This window comes from Jaculus jaculus, chromosome 9 (genome assembly GCF_020740685.1).
Source record: "Jaculus jaculus isolate mJacJac1 chromosome 9, mJacJac1.mat.Y.cur, whole genome shotgun sequence".
NCBI classification, from domain to species: Eukaryota; Metazoa; Chordata; class Mammalia; order Rodentia; family Dipodidae; genus Jaculus; species Jaculus jaculus.
The window spans coordinates 63,429,935-63,439,210 of NC_059110.1; the positions used below are offsets into that span (position 1 = coordinate 63,429,935).

The 9,276-nt window shown below is 39.3% G+C and overlaps 1 pseudogene; it reads right to left on the bottom strand.

The window, feature by feature from the left end:
• Positions 1-322: 322 nt before the first annotated feature.
• LOC101600360 lies at positions 323-964 on the bottom strand (annotated as a pseudogene).
• Between the last annotated feature and the right edge of the window lie 8,312 nt (positions 965-9,276).

Sequence of the window (9,276 nt, forward strand, 5' to 3'; positions counted from 1 at the left end):
TTTTTTGATGTTTGCTATCCTTATTGGGGTAAGGTGAAATCTCATAGTTATTTTAATTTGCATTTCCCTTATGATTAGGGATGATGAACATTTTCTTTTCAAGATCTCAATTCAAATTTAATAGATACTACAAAAGTCACTGGGACTGCTGATGCATAATATACATTAGACAGTCTGCCCTACAACACAGCTCAGGCCATTCCCACCAGTGGAAGAACAAACTGACCTCACCAACCCATCAGAGAAGGTTTTTCTCCAACCGCACCACATTCTTGTTGTTTTTAACCTGGGAGGGGGAGTACTAAAAAAGAATTTAAAAAAGAGCACTAAAATGGCCCAGTTCTCACTTCTGCTTGGAAAAATATTCCTTGCTCTTTTGGCTTGATGGTATCACTGCCAGGTTTCCAACCAGCTGGGCACACTTCCCCATGTTTGTCAGTGAATTGGTAGGCCTGAACTAGTCTCAGAATTTCATCCACAGTGCAGCCAACAGGAAGGTCATTAATAGTGATCTGCCGAAGAATACCTTTATCATCAATGATAAAGAGGCCCCTGAAGGAGATACCTTCATCAGCCTTCAAGACCCCATAATCCTGAGCAATGGTTCGCTTGGGATCAGATATCAAGGGAATGTGTTCATGGGTCCCAATCCTCCTTGTTTCTTGGGAGTGTTGATCCATGCCAGATGACAGAGGTGAGAATCCACAGAAGCACCAATCACTTGGCAGTTGAGTTACTTAAATTCTTCTGCCTTATCACTGAAAGCAATGATTTCCATGGGGCACACAAAAGTGAAGTCTAGAGGGTAAAAGAAGAATACAACGTATTTTCCTTTATAGTCAGCCAGGCTGATATCTTTGAACTGACCATCTGGCATAACAGGTGTGGCTTTGAAGCTAGGGGCAGGATGCCCAATTTTGGCATTTTCTGAAGACATCTTGCTATCAGCAGGAGGGAAAACTTTCCCAGATGAAACATGGGGCAGCGAGGCAGGAAGACGACCTGATGAACATTTTCTTAAGTGCCATTTGTATTTCTTCCTCTGTGAACTGCCTGTCCAGCTCTTTGCCCCATTTTGTGAATGGGTTGCTTGACTTTTTATTGTTTAGTTTAGGTTTTGGAGTTCTTTGTAGATTCTAGAGATTAGGCCTCTGTCAGTTGGATAACCCGCAAATATTTTCTCCCATTCTGTGGGTATTCTATTGGCTTTGCTTATTGTATGCTTGTCCATGAAGAGACTCTTCGGCTTCATGTGATCCCATTGGTTGAGTGACTGTTTAAGATCCTGTGCTACTGGTGTTTTGTTCAGGAAGTCTTTTTCCATTCCTATATCATGAAAAGTTCCTCCTATATTTTCTTCCAGTACTAGCCGAGTTTCTGTTCTTATATTGAGGTCTTTGATCCATTTGGATTTGAGTGTAGTGCATAGCGAGATGTGTGGACCAAGTTTCAATTTCCTGCATATGGCTGTCCAGTTAGTCCAGCACCATTTGCTGAAGATGCTGTCTTTCTTCCAGCCTATATTGTTACAGCATTTATCAAATATCAAGTAGCTGTAGTTACTTGACCCAAAGTCTGGGTGCTCAATTCTATTCCATTGGTCTATACACCTGTTTTTATGCCAGTACCATGCTGTTTTTATTACTATGGCTTTGTAATATAGATTTAGGTCAGGTACGATGATGCCTCCAGAGGTATTTCTTTTGCTGAGGATATGCTTGGATATCTGAGGCCTTCTGTTTTTTCCATATGAACTTTGATATCATTTTTTCTATCTCTGTGAAGAACAATGATAGGATTTTAATTGGAATTGCATTAAATCTGTATATTACCTTTGGTAGGATTGCCATCTTTACAGTGTTAATTCTGCCTATCCAGGAGCATGGGAGATCTTTCCATTTTCTCAAGTCCTCCTCAATTTCTTTTTTGAGTGTTTTTATGTTTTCATTGTATGGATCTTTCACTTCCTTGGTTAACATTATTCCAAAGTATTTCGTATTTTTTGTTGCTATTGAAAATGGGATAATGTCTCTTATTTCATTTTCTGTATCTCTGTCATTTGAATATAGAAAGGCTACTGAGTTTTGTGCATTGATTTTGTATCCTGCTTCTTTGCTATAGGAGTTAGTCACCTTCAAGAGTTTTGGGATGTAGTCTCTTGGGTCTCTTACATATAGAATCATGTCATCAGCAAATAACACTAACTTAACTTCTTCCTTTCCAAATTCTATCGCTTTTATTTCTTTCTCCTGTCTTACTGCTTGAGCTAGGACTTCCAGTCCTATATTGAAGAGCAGAGGTAAAGGTGGACACCCCTGTCTTATTCCTGATCTCAATGGGAATTCCTCCAATCTCTCTCCATTAAGTATTATTTGGGCCTTGGGAACTTTGTATATAGCCTTTATTATGTTAAGATATGAACCACCCATGCCAATTCTCTCCAATGGTTTGATCATGAAGTGATGTGTTTTGTCAAAGGCCTTTTCTGCGTCTATTGAAATGATCATGTGGTTTTTGTGTTTATCCTTGTTTATGTGGTATATTACATTGACAGATTTCTGTATGTTGAACCACCCCAGAATTCCTGGGACTAATCCCACTTGATCAAGGAGGATAATGCTTTTGATGTGTTGTTGGATTTTGTTTGCAAGGATTTTGTTCAGGATCTTTGCATCTAAGTCTATCAGGGAAATAGGCTGGTAGCTTTCTTTTCTTGTGACATCTCTGCCTGGTTTTGGAATTAGGGTGATGCTAGCTTCATAGAAGGAGTTGGGGAGCTTTTTCTGTTCTCCAGTTGTGTGGCACAGTTTGATAAATATTGGCTTGAGTTCTTCCATGAAAGTTTGATAAAATTCATCTGAGAAGCCATCTGGCCCTTGACTCTTCTTTTGGGGGAGGGTTTTTAATTATTTTTTCAATCTCAATGAGTATGATAGGTTGGTTTAGGAGATTAATCTTCTGTGAGTTTAGCTTTGGTAGATAATATGTGTACAAGAATTCATCCATTTCCTCCAAATTATCCAGTTTTGTGGAACAGAGGTTTTTTGAAATAAGTCCTGATGATTCTCCCAATTTCACTTATATCTGTTGTGATCTCTTCTTTTTATTTCAAATTTTGTTAATTTGAAGCACCTCTTTTTTCACTTGATCACATTGGCCAGGGGTTTGTCAATCTTGTTTACTTTTTCAAAGAACCAGCTCTTTGTTTTGTCAATTGTCTTAATTGTTTTCTTAGTTTCCAATTCATTAATTTCTGCTCGGATCTTAATTATTTCTTTCCATCTGGGGCTTTTTGGGTTGATTCTTGTTGCTTTTCCAGTGCCTTTTGGTGGATTGTTAGATTATTGATTTGGGACCTTTCTGTCATTGTCATGAAGGCACTTAGTGCTGTGAATTTTCCCCTGAGGACCATTTTCATTGAGTCCCATAAGTTTTGGTATGATGTTTTTCATCAACATTAATTTCTAGAAATTTTGCAATTTCATTCTTTATTTTGTCCACTATCCATTTATTGTTTAAAGGTGTGCTGTTCAGTGTACAAGCATTGATGGGATTCTTGGTGGGTCTTTTGTTGTTAGTTTCTAGCAATATAGCATTGTGATCTGATATCATGCAGGGAATTATGTTAATCTTCCTAAACATATGGAGGCAGGCTCTGTGACCTAATATATGATCTATTTTAGAGAATGTTCCATGGGCTGCTGAGAAGAATGTGTAGTCTGTGGGTTTGGGATTGAATGCTCTGTAGATGTCCGTTAGGTCTAAGTGATCTATGGTTTTGTTGATCTATCTTACTTCCCTGTTGAGTTTCTGTTTGGATGATCCATCTATTACTGATAATGGTGTATTGAAGTTCACAACTATGATGGTGTTGGTGGTTATTTTTGTTTTATTGTCAAGTAGGTTTTGTTTAATGAAATGTGGTGCCCCTGTGTTTGGTGCATAAAGACTTATGATTGTGATATCCTCTTTATGGATCATTCTCTTGATAAGTAGGAATTGGCCTTCTTTGTCTCTTTTGAATATTTTTAGTTTGAAGTATATTTTCTCTGATATCAATATAGCTATGCCTGACTGTTTCTTATTCCCATTTGCTTAGAATATTGTTTTCTACCCTTTTACCCTGAGGAGGTCTTTGTCGTGAGGTGGGTTTCTTGAAGACAAAAGATTGAGGGGTCTAATTTTCTGCTCAATCCTGTTTGTTTGTGTCTCTTGATGCATGAATTAAGGCCATTGATATTTAGGGCAATGACTGTGAGATTTGATTTGATCACTGCCATATTGTGTTGGCATATGTGGTTTGGTGTTTTCATGGACCTTGAAGTTTTTTGTGCCTTCTCTGAGTTTGGTTATTGTGATCTGCTTCTTGTAGGTATTTGATGTTGATTATTTGATTCTTCTCTGTGGAGAATTTCCTGAAATACTCTATGTAGGTTTGTTTTTGTGTTCACATAATTGTAAAGCTGAGTTTTGTAGTGGAACATTTTTCTTTTACCATCTATTATGAGGGATACTTTTGCTGGGTAAAATGGTTTGGGTTGGACACCATACGTTCTTAGACTTCGAAGTGTTCCATTTCAGGCCCTTCTGGCTTTCAGGGTTTCCATTGAGAAGTCTGAAGTAATTCTGATGGGGTTACGTTTAAAAGTGATGTTCTGTTTTTCCCTAGCTGCTTTTAGGATTTTCTCTTTGGTGTCAATGTTAGGGTCTTAATGACAATAAGTCTTGGAGGGTTTCTGCTTTGGTCCAATCTGTTTGGAGTTCTATTAGCTTCTTGTATCTTGATGGTCCTCTCTTTTGAGAGAGTGGGAAAGTTTTATTCGATTATTTTGTTAAATAAGTTCTCCATACCTTTGCCTCTTGGAGGAGCTGGCCTGAGCTAGCAGGTAGGCAAGTAGGTGGGCAGAGTGGTCCTGAGCAAACACGTGGGTGGTGGATAAGCCTGAGCTCACATGCAGCAGGAAGCTGAATCAGCCTGAGGTCAGATGCTGAAGCAGCCTCAGCTCTCACTTGGTATAACACCAAAGCAGCCTGAGCTCTCACATGACAGGATGCCAAAGCAGCCTGAGCTCCTGCACAGCAGGATGCCGATGCACTGAAGTAGCTTAAACTAGTGAATGGTGGGAAACTGGGACAACATAGCAGCCTTGAGCTGGCATGCAGCTGGACACTGGCAGTGTCCAGATGGGGGATTGGGCCTGAGTTGGCTCAGGTGGACAGGTAGAGTGAGCCTGAGCTCATGTGGAAGGTTGAATTGACCTGAGCTCATGTGTGGACAGGTGGGCTCCTGGAGCAGTAAGTGGGCAAATGGGCAGAGAAGACTAAACTTGCATGAGCAGATGGGCGGCACGTGTGTGGTGGGCAGATGGATGGATTGAGTCTGAGCTGGAGCAGGCCAGTGGGCGGAGACTGCTCAAGGTCATGTGTGGGCAGGGTAGCAGGGCAATCATCCCTGTGCAGTGAGGCAATTGGAACTATGCTGATTTAGGTTCCCTTTCCTACAGTAAGTGCAGCAGTATTGTGAAGCTGGGACTATTGGCATGGTGGCTGCTTGGGGGTGATGGGGGAGTGGTGAGCTACCCGTGAGCATGGGAATCAGTGATTCCCTTTTTTTTCCCCATCTGTGCACTCACTTTGGCAATCTGTTGGAGATTGCTCTCCCCCGAAAGACCCAGTAAACCATTAATGCCTTGCCTTTCTTTCCTGGGTAGGTGCAGTACAGATAGGTCATCATCAATTTGACTGGAAGTCCCTTTTATTTCTTTCTCCTGTCTTATTGCTTGGACTAGGACTTTTAGTATTATGCTGAAGAGCAGTGATGAGAGTAGGCACCCCTGTCTTGTTCCTGATTTCAATGGACACTGCTTGAGTCTTTCCCCATTAAGTATTGTTTGGGTTTTAAGTGACTTATATATAGCCATTAATCTGTTGAGATATATACCTTCCATTTCTATTCTCTCCAGTGTTTTGATCATTAAGTGATGTTGTGTTTTGCCAAAGGCCTTCTTTGCATCAATTGAGATGATCATGTGGTTCTTATGGTTATGTTTATTTATGTGGTGTATTACATTGACCGATTTCCATATGTTGAACAATCCCTGCATCCCTGGGATGAAGAGTATTTGATGAAGGAGGATGTGCTGTGGAATTCTGTTTGTGAGGATTTTGTGCATCTAAATTCACCAGGGATGTAGGCCTATGTTTTTCTTTTCTTGTGGCATCTCTGTCTGGTTTTGGTATTAGTGTGATGTTAGCTTCATAAAAGGAGTTGGGGAGGAATTTCTCATCTCTGATTATGTAAAGCAGTTTGAGAAAATTTAGTTGCAGTTCTTCAATGAAGATTTGATAGAATTTACCTAAGAAGCATTAGGTCCTGGAGTTTTCTTTTAGGGAAGGCTTTTGATGACCTTTTCAATCTGCATGAATGTGAGAGGTTAGTGTAGAAGATTAATCTGCTTGGAGTTTAGTTTTGATGGGTGGTATGTAGCTAGGAATTTATCCATTTTTTCCAGATTATCCAGTTTTGTAGAGTAGAGGTTTTGGAGGTATGCTCTGATGATATCAATTTCATTAATGTCTGTTATAAACTCTCACTTTTTTTTAAAATTTCATTTATTTATTTATTTATTTGGAGCGACAGACACAGAGAGAAAGACAGTTAGAGGGAGAGAGAGAGAATGGGTGCGCCAGGGCTTCCAGCCTCTGCAAACGAACTCCAGGTGCGTGCACCCCCTTGTGCATCTGGCTAACATGGGACCTGGGGAACCGAGCCTCGAACCGGGGTCCTTAGGCTTCACAGGCAAGCACTTAACCGCTAAGCCATCTCTCCAGCCCTCACTTTTTTTTTTTTTTTTTTGAGGTGGGGTCTCACTCTAGCCCAGGCTGACCTGGAATTCACTATGGAGTTTCAGGGTGGCCTCGAACTCACAGAAATCCTCCTACCTCTGCCTCCCGAGTGCTGGGATTAAAGGCGTGTGCCACCACGCCCGGCTTAAACTCTCACTTTTAAAAAATATTTAATTTAATTTATTTATTTGAGAGAGGGAAAGAGGCAGAGTGAGGGAGGGAGAGAGAGAGAGAGAAAGAGAGAGAGAGAGAGAGAGAGAGAGAGAGAGATGTTGAGGAAGGAAGAGAGAGAGAGAGAGAGGGAGAAAAAGAAAATAGGCATGCCAGGGCTTCCAGCCACTGAAAATAAACTCCAGATTCTTGTGCCACCTTGTGTATCTGGCTTTCATGGGTCCTGCAGAATCGAACAGAGGTCCTTTGGCTTTGTAGGAGCCTTAAATGCCAAGCCATCTCTCCAGTACATAAACTCATTTTTCATTTCTTATTTTATTAATATAAGATTTGTCTTTTATTTGTTTGATCAAATTGGCCAAGGGTTTATCAATCTTGTTTATTTTCTCAAAGAACCAGATTTTCATTTCATCTGTTTTCTTAGTTTCCAATTCATTAATTCTGTTTTTATCTTGATTATTTTTTTGTGTCTGGAGCTCTTAGGGTTGGAGTCTTCTTGTTTGTCCAATGCCTTTGGGTGGATAGTTAGGTTATTGCTTTGGGATCTCTTCATGTTTGTTATGAAGGCATTTAGTGCTATGAATTTTTCCCTTAGGACTGCCTTCATGTGTCCCATAAGTTTTGGTAAGTTGTGTTTTTATTTTAATTCAATTATAGTAATTTTACAATTTCTTTTTGTTTTCTTCCACAATCCATCCATTGTTTAGTAGTAGTGTGTTTTTGGTCTCTAGGAGCTGGTGGAGCTTTTGATGTGTCTTTCGTTGTTTATTTTTTAGCTTTAAAGCATTATGATCTGATATGATGCAGGAAATTTCATAAATTTTCCTGTAGTTATAGAGGTATTCTTTATGACCTAATATATTATCTATTTTGGAGAAGGTTCTGTGGGCTGGTGAGAGGAATGTGTATTCTGTAGAATTGGGGTAGAATGCTCTGTAGATGTCCGTTAGGTCTGGTTGATCTATGATGTTGTTGAACTCTATTATTTCTCTGCTGATTTTCTGCTTAGATGACCTGTGTATTAATGATAGTGGAGTATTGAAGTATCTGAATATGGTAGTGTTGGTATTTATTTGTTTTGTTGCCAAGTAGGTTTTGTTTTATAAACTTCAGTGCACCTGTGTTTGGTGCATATAGATTTATGATTGTGATGTCCTCATGGTGGATCATTCCTTTGATGAGTAAGAAGTGGTCTTCTTTGTCCTTTTTGATTACTTTTGGTTTGAAGTCTATTTTATTGGATATTAATATAGTAACACCTGCTTGTTTCTTATTTCTGTTTGCTTGGAATAACATTTTCCATACTTTTTCCCTGAGGAGGTGTCTATCTTTAGTGGTGAGGTGGGTTTCTTGAAGACAGTAGATAGCAGGATCCATTTTTCTGATCCACCCTGTTAACTTGTGTCTTTTGATGTATGCATTAAGACCATTAATATATATATATATAAGATTATAACTATTAGGTTCTTCCAGGATGGGGTGTTTTATGAGATTTAGTGCTTTACTGGGCTTTGTATATTTATAAGCCAGCTCTATTTTTGGTTATTGTGGTCTTCCTGTAGGTTCTTGAGACTGGTTGTTTGACTCTTCTGTGTGGATTATTCCCTGAAGTATTCTCTGTAAGTCTGGCTTTGTGTTCTTTTAATCATAGACTTGACTTTCTTCATGAAAGTTGTCCTTTTGCCATCTATTATGAGCAATACTTTCAGTGGGTACAGTCTCTTGGGTTGGAAGACATAGTTTTTATGACTTGAAGTGTTCTATTCCAGGACATTCTTGCTTTCCTGGCTTACATTGTGATATCTGAGGTAATTCTGATGGGATTACTTTTGTATATAGTGAGTTGTTTCTCTCTTTTGGCTTTTAGTGCTCTCTCTTTGTTTTTATTGTTAAGAGTTTTAACTATAATGGCCTTGACAATTTCTTTTTTATTTTTTTTTCTTTTTATTTATAGCTTTCATAGTTACAGACAATAATCTACGATAATTCCCTCCCCTTCCCAATTTGTCCCTTCACAAATCTACATTCCATCTTATCCCCTACCTCTCTCCATTAGTCTCTCTTTTATTTTGATATTATCTTTTCTTCCTATTATGAGGGTCTTGTGAAGATAGTGCTAGGCACTGTGAGGTCATGGATATCAAGGCCAATTTCTGTGTGGTCAAATGCATTGTAAGCAGTCCTACTCTTCCTTTGGCTTTTGCATTCTTTCTGCCACCTCTTTTGCAATGGACCCTGAGACTTGGAAGGTGTGATAGA